Genomic DNA, 16,162 nt, shown 5'->3' on the forward strand with positions numbered 1-16,162 from the left:
CAGTACCACAATACTATAATTTTAAAGTCACCTTTCATGACAAGCCAATCAATTTTATTTTTAAATTCTAGTACTGATATTCACATAAAATACTTTAAAAATATTTTACCCATTTTTCCACATGAAAACATTCATTTTAGACTAGGTCTTAATTTTTAAAAATGATTTTTATGACTTAGAAAAGATATGACTGAATAGCAAATTCAATAAAAGATACTTTGATTTACGTAGGGAAAACCTAAAAATATTTGAGCTCTGGAGGAAGTGAAAGGGATTTGACTTATCAGAGGCCTAGTCTTCTTCTCTGGGGACAGATCTTTACAACAGTATTTTATTGTTTCATTTCAAGTATTGTTCTAAAAATCTGAGTGAGCCAAACTTGTAAATATTTACAATATCAACCACAATACATACATTTGGATGATCAATGTCACCACTTCTCTCTTTTCATTAATGAGAAAAACAGACTATTATGTTTGTCTTGACTAGAGATTACTTTTTCAAGGGTCTTGTGCCTTCTCACCATATTTTGCCAATAGATGCAACCCAATATGGTGGTCAAGTCAAACAGGAATTGACATAAAAATATATATAAAAATGAAGAATAAATACTGATTTTTTTACAGAGCTCAGTTATAAGAAAAATAACTTTTAAAATATCAGGCAAAATACTTTTAAGAAGTAGAAGAAAGTAAAATATGCATCTGAAAGGGCACAGACAAAATGGACTTGGTAGTCAAGAAAGAATGAGCAAGAATTTTTATAACACTATAAACCAAAGGAATAACATCCATTTGTGAAATTATTTATGAATAGTCTGAAGTTGTAAAGCCCCCTAGAGTAGAAAAAGCACAAACCAACCAACCCTATTAAGATTACTATATAGATTTCCCAAATGATAAAAGTACAACGCTTAGGGTGGGCCATGGCAGCTCAGCAAGTAGATCTCACCTGCCATGCTGGAGACCCAGGTTCGATTCCCAGTGCCTTCCCATGCAAAAAAAAAGTACAGTGCTTAAAAATAACAACTCCATTATAAAAGAAGTGAAATACAAGTCGGCATAAGTATCTTTGGTTTTGAAAATTTTAAATAACATAACACACAGCAAACACCTGGACTTACTTTGATTAATAGCACTGTCTCTATTCCCCTCATGTCAATCAGGCTATTGGCACTGACAGCATTATCTATTTCTAAAGCTGTCAGTACTGTTGGAAACTCTGGATGATAAGCAGCTCTAGAAGACAAAAATACAAAAGGGTTAGCTTACCAGATTTCAATCAAATATATATTTTAATTGTGTGTAGATTACAGGTAGTAAGACCATGGAAAATACCTGATAACAACTGAAAATATACAGGTAAAAGGTTTATTTTTTTTACCTAGCAAAATTTATGCAATACTATGTGGCAGGCACTGATCTAAACATACCACAAATATTAACTGATTTCACCCTCGTAACAACCCTAAGTGTTAGGTACTATTCTGTCCATTTTCTTACAGGAATGCTGAGAAAGTGTCAGGGTTTATTAAACTCTTCAACATCATTAAACTAGTTAAGCAGACAGATTAGAATTTAAACCTGACAACTCAGCTGTACAACCCAGAATCTTCACCATTATGCTGTGTTGCCTTGTTAAGTATAAACTTCCTTAAATCCTTTACTGATATCATATGCAAAAGTCAATTAGTTAAAAAAAAAACACTTTAAAAACCTTAATTTTCCCATTACATGAGAATTATATGAGAAACAAAATAAACAAACAACAAAAAAATAAAGTTTATTATCACAGCAAAGGAAAGATGAGAGAAAAGATATCCCTATGAACTGTAACTTGGGGCTCACTAAAAGACATTCAGTCTTTCAACTAAAAATTTCAGACCTGTGAGCCCTTATAAGCACTGAAGAATGGACATGCCAAGAACAGGATGGGGCAATGATTACAAAGTGGGGATAGTGGGAACTTTCTTAGTCCTAGAATTCCAAAAATCAAAAGGCCTTTGTATATATGTTTTACATTTATTCATTCATTAATTTGACATGTTCTTACTGAGTACCCACTCTATGAAAGGTGCTGTTGCAGAGGATACATATACAGCCATAAAGAAAACAGACTATGTCCCTCTCCTCATGGAACTCACATCTCTTGAAGAGCAGGCAGTAGAGAAAGATGGGAAAAATGGTATACTATTTTTACACAAAATGGTCAGGAAAAGACTCACTCTCAGGTGACACCAAACAGACTGAGCATGGACATCTTGAAGAATTGCATATCAGGAAAAAGGAACAGCAATCACTAAGGCCCCCTGAGGGGTATGAAAGGTGAGAGGACGCCACCTGCTACAGCAGACTGAGGAGTGAGCCAAGTGCTCCTTTGGGCAACACCAGTGAGAGACGGTGAGACCAATCCTGGGGGCCACACCAATAGGTCCTAGTAAGGCTTACACTAAGGGACTCAGGACGTGAAAGTTTGAGCAGAGCAGTGGTATGATCTGACTTTACTCTGGTTGCTAAACTGAGACTGGGGGTAGCAGAGAATCAGAAGCAGATCATGTCTCTCAAAAGAGACATGATGATGGCTCTTACAAGAGTGGCAGCCACAGAAGTGTTTAGATCCTAGATATAGTTTTAACTTCAGGAAACAGGATGTGGGGTGGCAGAAAGGACTCAAGGATGAATGGGATTTCTGGCTAGAGCATCTGTAAAATAAAGACGGAAAAAACTGAAGGAGCAGGTTTTAAGGGAAAATGTAGGGTTTGGCTTTCAGATGTTAAGTCTGAAATTCTTGTTGGATATCTAACTGGAGAATATATTCTGAATACATTATGTTCTGGAATTTAGAGGAGAGAACAAGAAAGAGACATAATCTGGTATTCATCAGTACATGAACCATATTTAAAACCATGAAACTAGATGAGTTCACCCAGAAACTAAGTGCATGGAGAAAAGAGGCCTGGAGCAATGATATATTTAGAGGTTCCAGTTAAGGAGGAATAAGAAAAGAATAGTGAAAAAAAGACTACTTAGAGAATAAGGAACCCCAAAGAATAAGATCCTAGAAGCCAAGTAAAAAACATTTTCAGGAAGAATGAGATGATTTACGGAGTCAATCACTGTGGTTGTGTCAAGTCAGTGTGTAGTCAACACTCACTACTAAAATAAGCAAAGCGAGTTTCACTGGTATCCTGACATGCTGTTTGGTATATGGTGAGGCTTTCAAAGCCTAAATGCAGCAAATTCAAGAAAGAATGAGGAGAGAGAAATTAAAGACACAGACAACTCTTTTGAGAGACTCTTCCTACAGAGAGAAGCAGAGAAATGGGATGGCAGTACCTAAACCACCTCCTTGGGATATGGTTCAAGTTGAAGTAAAAACAAGGACTGATCTAGAAATGTCAAGTAGCATCAGTGAACCCTCGCAGGGTGTGAGGATAAGAATGGAAAGAGTGTAGGAGTCTAAGAGGGCAAGCATATGTTAGGAGATTCTGGTGAAAAGCAGATTCTTGCCAGTCTGTTGAAAACATAGGTTTCTAAGCTAGGAAGCAGTAACCATTTTTGAGCAGACACATGCCAATATATAAAATGAGATGCTACTATTAGCTTGCTCTAAAGCACCAAGTCACAACCACTCCTTCCTTCTGCTATACTTCTCAAGGGTTTAGTTCATACTGGCTTACAGCACAATTATCATATGCTAAGAGATGCTATAAAAGCAGTAGAAAAGAACTAAAAATAGAAAGGAATAGTAGCAAGAGAAGTCAGTGACAGGAGACAAGGAAAAGTTACCATGAAATAGGTTCACCAAAGTCAAATAGCAAGCCTAAAAAGGACAGGAAGGGCACATAAAAGCCAGGCACACAAAATAAGTTTCACCAGTAAGGCTAGTTAAAGATAGGCTCTGTGACAAAACGGTCTTCTAAAATTCAAGCAGAAAAGAAATGCACCATGATAAATAAAAATATAGAATAAAAGCATTTAAAATTTGCATTTTCATTTTTAATGTTTTCAAATATAAGAACTTGAAATCCTAGAATTTTAATGAAGAGCACCTTCTTTATACCTGGGAATTCTGATATGCCCACAAATGCATGAACCTGTTTGCAAGGAGGGAGCATGCCAGCCACTCAAGAGGAAATAATTGCTCACCAGGACAAGAGGAGTAGCTGGTAACCCCCAAGGATGCCATCCCTCACCAGTTTTGACCCCCATTTTATTTCATGGCAAAGTTCTGAACTAAGAAGGAATGGTGAAGTGTTCCAGACAGGGTCTCTGCTCACCTTCAGCAATCCTGGCACTCCTGAGAATGCAGCACTCTTTCCAGACTCTTCTCCCCTGACACCACACACTGCTGCATGGCAGTCACACTCAATGAGGGCTGCCCAGAACTCACACAATAGACATCTGATATAATTCTGCCACAAAGCAGAGAATGCAGGGTGAGTTAAAGAGGAAGGCTGCTGACATAATAAGACACAGAATGAGCAGAAACTTGAGTGATGAGAAGGGTGGCAGGGTGAAAGAGAAGTAAAAAATGACTCAGTCTTCAGTGTCCTTTAAGTTGATGAAGTTCGAGCATTCCTACATCCTAGCAATGGACCATGGTAAAAAACCTCATCTTCTCTGGTATTTACATAGTATATATATGGGGACCAGAGAACAAAATGGCAGGAGATATCAACATGCAGATGGTGACTGTGAATGGAGGGTGGGAGATGAGGAGGGAGCACTCAGGGCTCTGGTGACTGTGAACAAGGTGACATTCATGGAGAAGAAAGAGGAAAGGTTTGGCAAAGGGTAGGCATTCAATGTTGGACATGTCACATTTGAGAGACATATGGAACATTTAGGTAAAAATGTCTAAATGACTCATAAAATTCAAAAAGTAACAACAACAAAAAAGAATCTGGGTTTGATTTCAGCTTTTTTGCAAGATGGTATAACAGAGGCCAGATTTACCCTCTCAACTGAGCAACAAATAACCACATAAATTAGAAAACGGGTTTGAGAATGTTGAACATCAGGCAGTGAAGGACAGTGATTTCTGAGAAATGGGGAAACAAGAGGAGCCCTACAGTTGCCCCAGCTTACAGCCTCAAGAGAGGCAAGACCACGTGCAGGAAGGAGATCCCAGCAGACTCACCAAGTTGAAAACATGAGGCTGAGAGCCCAAGATCAAGGCAGCTAGAGTTCATAAGATAGAGCACCAAAGAGAAAACTGCACAGACAGAAAAGCTGAGAGGTCTGTGGAGGGTCCCACTTGAGCACTCAGCAAAGTACCCATCAATGTGTGCTGGTGAGGAAATTATCTGGGGCTGAGGAAAGAACCACTAGGAAGGATTAGAGAGAACAGTGTCTGGTGCTTACACTAGTTCTCAAATAGTGTCTAGTCTCACCAGTCAGATTGGAAAAATTGATAAGTTACAGGGCATTGGGTAGTGTACCCAAGAAACTCTCACCTCAGTAGTGGGGGAAATAGTTAGCTCTAGACTGAGCAGTGTACATCAGACCCACCTAAAAATCATAAAAGTAAGACCTGTGAGAATCAAACTGTTTCCAAGGTAAGTATGTCCTAGAACAAAGCTCAGGAAAATGTACAGAGATGCAAAAATATCTGATATCCAAAACAAGGTAAAATTCACACTGTCTGGCAACCAATCGATGATTATCAGGCATGCAAGGACATGAGAAAATACAATCCATAATGAGAAGGAACATTTATCAAAGCTGATCCAGAAGTGACATATATGTTAGCATTTTACAGACATCAATATAGTTACTATAATTATGTGGTAGTTAGATTCAGTTGTCAACTTGGCCAAGTGAAGGTACCTAGTTCTGCTGCTGTGGACATAAGCCAGTGGTAAGTGAACCTCATCTGTTCACTGGCTGGTGCTTAAATGAGAGAGTTCAACATAGCACAGCCCAAGCAGCTCAGCATACCTCATCTCAGCCCAGGCCTTTGGAGATGCAGAAAGGAATCACTCTGGGGAAAGTCATTGGAACACAGAGGCCTGGAGAGAAGGCCAGCAGAGATTAACATGTGCCTTCCCAAGTAAGAAAGAACCTCAGTTGAAAGCTGGCTGCCTTTCTTCTGAAGAACTAACAAAATAAATCCCCTTTTATTAAAAGCCAATCTGTTTATGGTGTGTTGCATTAGAGCAGCTAGCAAATTAGCACAGATTTGGTACCTGAGAAGTGGGGTGCTTCTGCAGTTTGCAAATATCAGATATGTTGGAATGGTTTTTTGGAAGGCTAGGGGGAAGACTTTGGAGGAACTGTGAAGAGAATGATGGAGAAGTCCCGGAGTGCTTGAAGAAACTGTTGGTGTAAATGGAACCACTGCAAATCTGGACAAAGAGGGACACAAAAGGGAAAAATTGGAGTTTGCAGAGTGAGAACCATGGAAGTTTGGGTCTGAAGCCTAGAAACCTCTAGTCAGGAGAGAGGACCCACCCATTACAAGGAGAGGGTGAGTTTGCCCTGAGGGCAGAGGATGAGTCTTCCATCTTCTTGCAGTGGAAGAGTTGTACAGCCTCAGGCCTTGTAGAAGGTATAGCATGCTCCTTGGGGACTAGGAGAGCCTACCTGCCACCACATGGAGAGGCGGAGGTGTGCTCTGGAAATGGCAGAGAGCCCAGGGGTGGACATGATGCCTGGAGAGAGTGGAACCAAGAAAAAGGTGGTCTCCTCAATGTTTCCCAAGGTTGATTTGGAAAGAGGAAAGCCACTGCATAGGTCCTTGGAAAGGGTGGGACTGCCATTTTCTAAAGCTGAAGGACAAATGCCTTTCAGACTTTGAAATCCAATGAAGTTTGCCCTGCAGGTTTTCAGAACTGTTTGGGTCTTGTGATTCTTGTATTCTTTCCATTTTCTCCCTATGGAAATGAAAAGCTGTATCCTGTGAATGTCCTCCTTTGCATATAGGCACCAGATAACTTGTTTTGAGATCCATAGGTCCACAGCCAGAAGAGAATGTGGTAGTTAGATTCAGTTGTCAACTTGGCCAGGTGAAGGTACCCAGTTCTGTTGCTGTGGACATGAGTAAATGGTATGTGAACCTCATCTGTTGCTCTTTACATCTGTAGTCAGCTAAGAGATGTGCCTGCTGTTATGAATGATGTTTAATTTAATTGGCTGGTGCTTAAATGAGAGAGCTCAATGTAGCACAGTCCAAGCAGCTCAGCATACCTCATCTCAGCACTTGCAGCTCAGCCCAGGCCTTTGGAGAAGCAGAAAGGAATCACCCCCAGAAAAGTTGTTGGAACCAAGAGGCCTGGAGAGAAGGCCAGCAGAGATCACCCTATGCCTTCCCACATAAGAAAGAACCTCAGTTGAAAATTAGCTGCCTTTCCTGTGAAGAACTAATGAAATAAATCCCCTTTTATTAAAAGCCAATCCAAAAAACAAAAAAATAAAGTAAAGAAAAAAGCCAATCCATCTCTGGTGTGTTGCATTCTGGCAGCTAGAAAACTAGAACAAATTGTATACCATTTATTTTTAAGACATAGAAGAGATTTTTATAAGATGCAAATTGAATTCCTAGAGAAAAAAACAACCATATCTGAAATTAAAAATAGCCTAGATGGGATTAGTGGAAGATTAGATAATGCAGAAAGGAAGACTTGTGAACTTGCAGGCATGGCAATACAAATGAATAAAAAAATGATGAAATCAAGGAGGAAAAAAGAGCATCAGGGAGCTGTGGGATAACAGTGAACAGCCTAGTACAGGTAGTTGGAGTCCCTGAAACAAAGGAGAGGGGAGAAAGAAAACTATTCAAAGAAATAATGACTGAAAAAGTTTCGAACTTGATGAAATCTAAGTTCACAGATCAAACAAGATTGACAAACCCAAAACACAAGAAAAATGAAGAAAACTACAAGGCAGAAAATAATCAAATTGATTAATGCTTATCTTAAAATATCAGAAGGGATGCTAACTGGAGCACTGAGCAAGTGGGAAGTAACAAAGCTGTGAGGGAACACCAAAATAAAAAGAAATAAGTGATAAAGGAAAGCCCATAAAATAGGCTGGGAAACATCTAGCAGGTGGAAGGAGAACCAAGAAAATGGTGTCACAGTAACCAAAGGACCACAAGGTTTCAAGGAAGATGTATTTAACAGTATCTAATGCCCAAAAGAAGGTAAATAAATATACATACAAAAACTGTATATATGTGTGTGTGTGTGTGCATGTATATGTATATAAAAAATGTATACACATATCCACTGGATATGGCAACAAGGACAAACTGGAGAATACACTGAATATTTTAGGGGCCAGGTAATAGTGGCAAGATGAGTGAGTGGACATTCAGCTCTAGTGATACTTTGTTTTTAAGCTGGTAAAGGCAAATCAGTGACCTAAAAGCATATTTAAGTGGGGAAAGAAGTCAATGGAACAGGAGAGTTTAAGGCTCAGAAAAAACTTGAAATAATTAAAGGAAATGGTTCACAAAGCAGGCAGGAAAGCATGAAATTCAGAGCACAAGGAGAAGAACCTTGGCTAGACAGACATCTCCTCTGTTGAGATGGGAGAAAGAAGTACAGGTGAGACATGTCTATGGGTAAATAATAATGTGGCGAGTAGCAAAGAGCTTTTATTTTCCCTAAAAATAGGGAAAAAGTCCACTTTTATAAGAAAGGGAACTATATTCCAAAATATCTGCTTGGGGCCAGGAACATTTCCATATATCTTTGTGGAGGTTATCTATTATAAACCTTTCCTGGTTGAAACTGTTATGTTCCCCAGAAAAGGCAGATTCTTAAATTTCAATTCAACATTGTTGGGTGGGACCTTTTTGATTGTTTCTATGGGAAAGTGGCCCACCCAACTATGGGTGGTACCTTTTGATTAGGTGGTTTCTATAGAGATGAGTCTCCCAAACTGAAGGTGGGGTTACTTTCCCAGGTGACAGAGAAACCCCAAACCATCACTGGCCCTTTCTTGAGTCAAGGTATCTTCTCTGGATGCCATGGTTTGGACATTTTTAAGACCTTAGAACTGTAAACTTGCAACATAACAAATTCCCTTTTTAAAAGTCATTCCATTCCTGGTATATTGCATTCCAGCAGCTTAAGCAAACCAAAGGAAAAGAAACACCTAATGAGATGAGTCCCAGGTGTCTGATGCATTCTAATATTCTTAACAGTAGTATTTTATGGTTCCTTCCCACATTAAAATAACCTGTTCAATATTTTTGTTAGTTTTTTAAAATATTTTTACTGTAAAAACTTAACACACAAACATATATCCTTAACATAAAAATATTCCATACATGGTGTAAAATCAATGGCTCACAATATCATCACAGTTGTACATTCATCACTATGATCGTTTTTTGAACATTTCCATCACTCTAATAAATAAAAAGAAAAGAAAAAACCCATATATACCATACCCCTCCCCTCTCCCCCACTGACCACTAGTATTTCCATCTACCTAATTTATTTTGCCCTTTGTCCCCCACATTATTCATTTATTTTTTATTATCCATATTTTTATTCACCTGTTCACACCCTGGATTTAAGGAACACCGGATACAAGGTTCCCACAATCACACAGTCACATTATAAACATTACATCTTTATACAATTGTCTTCAAGAATCTAGGCTATTGGAACACAGCTAAGCAGTTTAAGGTACTTCCCTCTAGTCACTCCAATCATCATAAAGCAAAAAGGGACATCTATATAGTGCATAAGAATAACATCCAGGATAACTTCTCAACTCTGAAATCTCTCAGCCACTGAAACTTTGCCTCATTACTCTCTTCCCCTTTTGGTCAAGAAGGCTTTCTTGATCTCTCGATGCCAGGTCCTGGGTTATCCCAGGCTTTCTGTCCCAAGTTGCCAGGGAGATTTACACCCTTGGGAGTCATGTCCCACATAGGAGGGAAGACAGTGAGTTCACATGCTGAATTGGCTTAGAGAGGGCACATCTGAGTAACAAAACAAGTTCTCTGGGGGTGACTCTTAGGCCTAATTTTTCGTAGGCTTAGCCTGTCCTTTGCAGGAATATGTTTCACAGGGGTAAACCCCAAGATTGAGGGCTTGGCCTATTGATTTGGTTGTCCCCACTGCCTGTGAGAATATTAGGAATTCTCCAAAATGGGGAGTTGAATTTTCCCCCTTTTTCCTCATTCCCCCATGAGGACTTTGCAAATACTTCATTATTCACTGTTCAAATCACTCTGGGATGCATCGGGGCATCACAATAATGATGACAAACCTTCAAAATCTCATATCCTACTCAAGGTTCCATGTACTGATGGCTCAATTTGCAAATTAAGTGTTTGGACCATAACCACTGTCAAAGTTCTGTACAAAAACACTCTTCAAAATGTTTACAAGGCAGCTAAAGTTGAGAGAATATTAAGTGTACCTAAGATTCCTGTCAATGTCCTATCAACAAAAGGATGACCATGCAACTTTTGCTATTCCAACAACTTGTATTTAGCAGCCTATTCTTAAAAGCCAAAACATGAACTTTGTCATCACCTGTTCTCATCATCTGTTCCATTACACTCTAATTTCCCACTCTCACCACAACCTTTCATCTTGCCAAGCTTCCCATGTCTGTTAAGCCTGCTCTCTTAACTTCATCCACTTTGATCGCAACATTTTCTCCCAGGCCTAACTTCCTTTCCTATATGAAGTTTCCCTCCTCTTCTTCTGTAAATATCTACTGTGCTGGTTTGAAACCCTTATGTACTCCAGAAAAGCCATGTTCTTTTAACCCTAAATCCAATCTTGTTGGGGCAGACTTGTTTGGGTGGGTCCTTCCCATTAGATGGGGAAGTGACTCCACCCATTAAAGGTAGGTCTTAACTAGTTTACTGGAGTCCTTAAAAGAACCAATAGAGAGAGCAACAAAATGAAACCAGACATTTGGAGATGCAGAAGGAAAGCCCCCAAGAGAAGCCAGAAGGACCCAGAGGAGCTAAGAGGGCCATTTTGAAGCCAACCGAGGAGGGCAAACAGATTTCAACAACTGCCTTCCCCTGCAGAGGAACCTGGATGCTGCTGACCCTCAGAGACGGGATCCTCTTCTCAGTGCCTTTGGATATTTTCACAGCCTTAGAACTGTAACCCTTAGAATTTACTTAATAAATCCTTGTATAAAAGCCAATCTATTTCTGGTACACTGCTTTCCAGGAGCTTTAGCAAACTGAAACACCCACCAACCCTAAAACTTTCTAAGCCTGCATTAATCCAACAACACATTTCATCCACTCACATAAACATCATTAATGAAATGATCCTATAGCCACAATACATTTGAACTTAGGTTAATTTAATCTTTCACTCTCCTGAGCTAGTCTAAACAGTCTTAAAGAGAATTATTTCCGAGCTTCCTATCCAATTCCTAAAGCCCCCATTCTCAACACATGAACATACCTCCTACTTTCAAGAAAACTCACATTATACTCTACAAGCTTAGCTCAATTTCATACCTCTTTATTCAATTATAAACACACTCACTCACTCACACACACACACACCCACACCCTAAAGGATTCCACCCTCTTCATGCACGCAGGCAACCTTCTAGCCTATGCTATTTGCTATTCCCACTTTAGGGTGTGGTTTTCTATTCTCTCTCCTCAAAACCTCTCTTTGTTCTACTTCCATTTCGACTAGTCTAAATTCTTGAAGTCTCGTGTTATTTTTTTAAAACATGGGCAGGCACCGGGAATCAAACCTGGTTCTCCACATGGCAGGTGAGAACTCTGCCAGTGAGTCACAGTGGCCTGCCCTTTAAAATTTTTTTGTTTTCTCTCGAAGTCTTTTTTTTCTTTTTGTGTATATATATATATTTTTTTTTATTAATTAATGGAAAAAAGAAATTAACCCAACATTTAGAAATCATACCATTCTACATATGCAATCAGTAATTCTTAACATCATCACACAGATGCATGATCATCGTTTCTTAGTACATTTGCATCGGTTTAGAGGAACTAGCAACACAACAGAAAACGATATAGAATGTTAATATAGAGAAAAAAATAAAAGTAATAATAATAGTAAAAAACAAAACAAAACAAAAAACCTATAGTTCAGATGCAGCTTCATTCAGTGTTTTAAGGGTTACTTTAAACTTAGGTATTATTGTGCTGTCCATTTTTGAGTTTTTATATCTAGTCCTGTTGCACAGTCTGTATCCCTTCAGCTCCAATTACCCATTATCTTACCCTGTTTCTAACTCCTGCTGGACTCTGTTACCAATGTCATATTCCAAGTTTATTCTCGAATGTCGATTCATATCAGTGGGACCATACAGTATTTGTCCTTTAGTTTTTGGCTGGACTCACTCAGCATAATGTTCTCTAGGTCCATCCATGTTATTACATGCTTCATAAGTTTATCTTGTCTTAAAGTTGCATAATATTCCATCGTATGTATATACCACAGTTTGTTTAGCCATTCTTCTGTTGATGGACATTTTGGCTGTTTCCATCTCTTTGCAATTGTAAATAATGCTGCTATAAATATATATAAAACTCTATATCAATTGTTTCCCACTCATTCCCCAATCCACTGCTTTTCTCACCTTACTCCAATGAAAATATTCTTGATGAGGTTACCAATAATTTGATTGTCAATTTCAATTTAAACTTGATTCAATATTATCCCAACAATATTAAACAATAAGTAATTCCCTCTTCCTAAAAGTCAAAATGGCCCTCTGAGCTCCTCTGGGTCCTTTCCTACATTTCTATGACACCACTCTCTCTTGCTTCACCCCTATCTCTGAATTTTCATTCTCAGATCTGGTATCTTTTTCCTCTGATCACCCACTGACTTTAAAAGTTCTAACTTCAGTTCTTCCTGTTCTCACTCATTTTTAATTTTTTCCTCAATTCCATCTACTCATGAAACTCAGGTACAATCTAGTGATGCCTCTTGAAGCATCCAAGGTGAAAGAAAAACAAGGGTGTCTATCTACTCACAAGAGATCTTAACTACATTCAGGAAACACTGCCCTACACAGGACAAGAAATACAACATGCCAGCAGGCTGTGCTAGGCTTCCTCTCCTGTGGGAGTCCTTGCAGCATTTCACACAGCTATCTGCCAACTATTCTTTCAGTACCCAAAAGACAGTTCCAATGCAAGAGGATATCCATCACAGAAGCCAGTGTCTCTCATAACGTTCTCACAGGAATAGCTTCCATGGTCATCATAAGGGAAATACCTCTTTAAAAGAGTGACAAAATTAGCTTCCCACCAGGTATTTAGAGTTCTCCAAGTTCCAAATGCAATAAACCAATCAAGAATCATTTTTACCACAAACAATGTTGCTTGAAAATTGACTTTTATCAGGTTTTACAAGCCAAAGATAAGATGGTGGAATCAAGAAATACATTTTCAGTAATAACTTTGAATGTATAACAGACTAAACTTACCAATTAAAAGATACAGTTTGGCAGAATGGATAAAGAAACATATCCAACAATATGCTGCTTACAAGAAATTCATCTCAGAGATGCAGATACAAATAGATTGAAAGTGAAAGAAAGGAAAAAGATTTTCCATGCAAGTTGTAACCAAAAGAAAGCAGAAGGAGCTATACTAATATTGGACAAAATAGATTTAAATGTAAAGACATCATAAGAGACAAAGAAGGAAACTATATACTAAATAAAGGGTCAATTCACCGAGAAGATATAACAATCAAAAATGTTTATGCTCCCAATCAAGGAGCTCCAAAGTACATTAGACTGACATTAGCAAAACTGAAGGGAGTGATAGATGCTTCAACAGTAACAGTAGGAGACTTCAACATACTACTCTCCTCTATACATAGAACAAGCAGACAGAAGATCAACAAGGAAATAGAGAAGTTAAATAACTTGATAAATGAATCAGATCTAACAGACATAATATAGGTCATTGCACCCCAAAGCACAAGGTTATAAATTCTTCTCTAGTGCTCATGGAACATTTTCCAGGATAGATCATATACTGGGGCATAAAACAGGTCTTTATAAATATAAAAATATTGAAATGATTCAAAGCACTTTCTTTGATCACAATGGGATGAAGCTGGATCTCAATAACCACCAAAGAATGAGAGCATTCACAAATATATGGAGATTAAATAACACAATGAGTGGGTCAAAGAAGAAATGGCTAGAGAAATCAGTAACTATCTGGAGATGAATGAAAATGAGAATACAACTTATCAGAATTTATGGGATGCAGCAAAGCTGTGCTGAGAGAGAAATTTATTGCCCTACATACCTGCATTAAAAAACAAGAAAGAGAAAAAATTGAGGACTTAACAATTCACCTGGAGGATCTTGAGAAAGAACAGCAAACTAACCCCAAAGCAAATAGAAGAAGAGAAATTACAACAATTAAGATAAATGAATTGGAGCACAAAAGAACAATAGAAAGAAACAATAAAACCAAAAGTTGGTTCTTTGAGAAAAATCAATAAAATTAATTGGGTGCTAGCAAGATTGACAAAGAAAAAAGAGACAATATGCAAATAAACAAAATCAGAAATAAGAACGGGTGTGTTACCACAGACTCTGGAGAAATAAAAGAAATATAAGAGGATACTATGAACAACTATACACCAACAAACCAGACAACTTAGATGAAATGGATAAATTCCTGGAGACACACAAACAAGATACCTGACTCAGGAAGAAACAGAAGATTTATACAAACCAATCACAAGTAAAGAGATTGAATCAATCTGCATAGAACAAGCAGACAGAAGATCAACAAAAATCTTCCTACAAGAAAAGCCCAGGGCCAGATGGCTTCACAGGGGAATTTTATCAAACATTCCATAAAGAACTAATACCAATTTTGCTGAAATTTTTCCAAAAAACTGAGGAAAAAGGAACTCTAGCTAACTCATTTTATGAAGCTAATATCATTTTAATATCAAAACCTGGTAAAGATACCATAAGAAAGGAAAACTACAGGTCAATTTCCCTAATGAATACAGATTTTAAAAAATTTCAATAAAAGATTAGCAAATCAAATCCAACAGCAAGTTAAAAGAATTATACACCATGACCAACCTGGGTTTATACCAGGAATGCAAGGATGGTTCAACATGAGAAAATCAATTAATGTAATACAGCACATTAACAAACTGAAAGGGAAAAATCAAATGATTATCTTGACTGATGTTGAAAAAGTATTCAACAAAATTCAGCATCCTTTTCTGATAAAAATACTTCAAAATGTATGAATCAAAGGTAACTACCTCAATATGATAAAGGGAATATATGAAAAACCGATAGGTAGCATCATACTCAACAGAGAGAGACTTAAAGCTTTACCCCTAAGATCAGGCACAAGAAAAGGATGCCTGCTGTCACCAGTATTATTCAACACTGTGCTAAAAGTTCTAGCTAGAGCAATCAGTCAGGAGAAAGAAATAAAAGGCATCCAAATTGGACAGGAAGAAGTAAAACTCTCATTTGCAGATGATATGATACTATACTTGGAAGACACTGAGAAATCTACAGCAAAGTTATTTGAATAAACAATTTTCAAACTAATAAACAAATTCAGCAAGGTGGCAGGATATAAAATAAATGTGCAAAAATTAGTAACATTTCTAATACACAAGCAATGACCTAGCTGAGGAGTCAGGTAGGGAAAAAATTTCATTCAAAATAGCAACTAAAAGAATCAAATACTCAGGAATGAACTTAACTAGGGATGTAAAGGACTTATACACAGAAAACTACATAACATTACTAAAAGAAATCAAAGCAGATCTACATAGGTGGAAAGACATTCCCTGCTCAGGGACAGGAAGGCTAAATATAGTTATGATGTCAATTCTCCCCAAACTGAATAACAGATTCAACAGTACCAATAAAAACTACCAAATTCATCTGGAAGGGAAAGAGATCCTGAATAGCTAAAAGTATCCTAAAAAAGAAGAATGAAATGGGAGGATTAACACTCCCAGACTTCAAAACCTATGATAAAGCCACAGTGTTCAAAACAGCACAGTACTGGCACAAAGACTGAAGCATTGACCAATGGAATCAAATTGAGAGTACAAACAATAGACCACCAAATCTAGGGTTAATTGATTTTTGACAAGGCCCCCAAATCCTTTGAACTAGGACAAAATAGTCTTTTCAATAACTGGACATGGAAGAACTGGATACCAATA

General features: G+C 38.0%; 1 pseudogene; it reads right to left on the reverse strand.

Annotated features, from left to right (window-relative positions):
- LOC143672483 (structural maintenance of chromosomes protein 6-like) overlaps positions 1-16,162 on the reverse strand; it is a 74,553-nt pseudogene that overhangs the window by 12,193 nt on the left and 46,198 nt on the right.

The sequence above is a fragment of the Tamandua tetradactyla genome, chromosome Y (assembly GCF_023851605.1).
Source record: "Tamandua tetradactyla isolate mTamTet1 chromosome Y, mTamTet1.pri, whole genome shotgun sequence".
Taxonomy (NCBI): domain Eukaryota; kingdom Metazoa; phylum Chordata; class Mammalia; order Pilosa; family Myrmecophagidae; genus Tamandua; species Tamandua tetradactyla.